This window comes from Penaeus monodon, chromosome 23 (genome assembly GCF_015228065.2).
Source record: "Penaeus monodon isolate SGIC_2016 chromosome 23, NSTDA_Pmon_1, whole genome shotgun sequence".
NCBI classification, from domain to species: domain Eukaryota; kingdom Metazoa; phylum Arthropoda; class Malacostraca; order Decapoda; family Penaeidae; genus Penaeus; species Penaeus monodon.
In genome coordinates, this window is record NC_051408.1 from 39,535,091 (window position 1) to 39,535,291 (window position 201).

The window sequence follows — 201 nt, forward strand, 5'->3', positions numbered from 1 at the left end:
AAATACGAAAGAAACTGGATTCGCAAAGCATAAAGGTGGAGAAGCCGAAAGTGGATTTAGCGGAGGAATCAGCGACGGTGGAGGAAGTGGAAGAAATAACAGAGGTAGAGGAGAGGGTGGATACGACAGCAGCGGAGCAGAAGTAAGTGGATTTGGAGACGGGCACTCGGGTGGAGAAGTAAGTGGAATCAGAGGTCATGC

At 49.8% G+C, this 201-nt stretch overlaps 1 protein-coding gene across 1 annotated transcript in view; it reads left to right on the forward strand.

Annotated features, from left to right (window-relative positions):
- Positions 1 to 201, forward strand: part of LOC119588271 (glycine-rich cell wall structural protein-like) — a 10,865-nt gene that overhangs the window by 9,641 nt on the left and 1,023 nt on the right. The window lies entirely within an intron of this gene.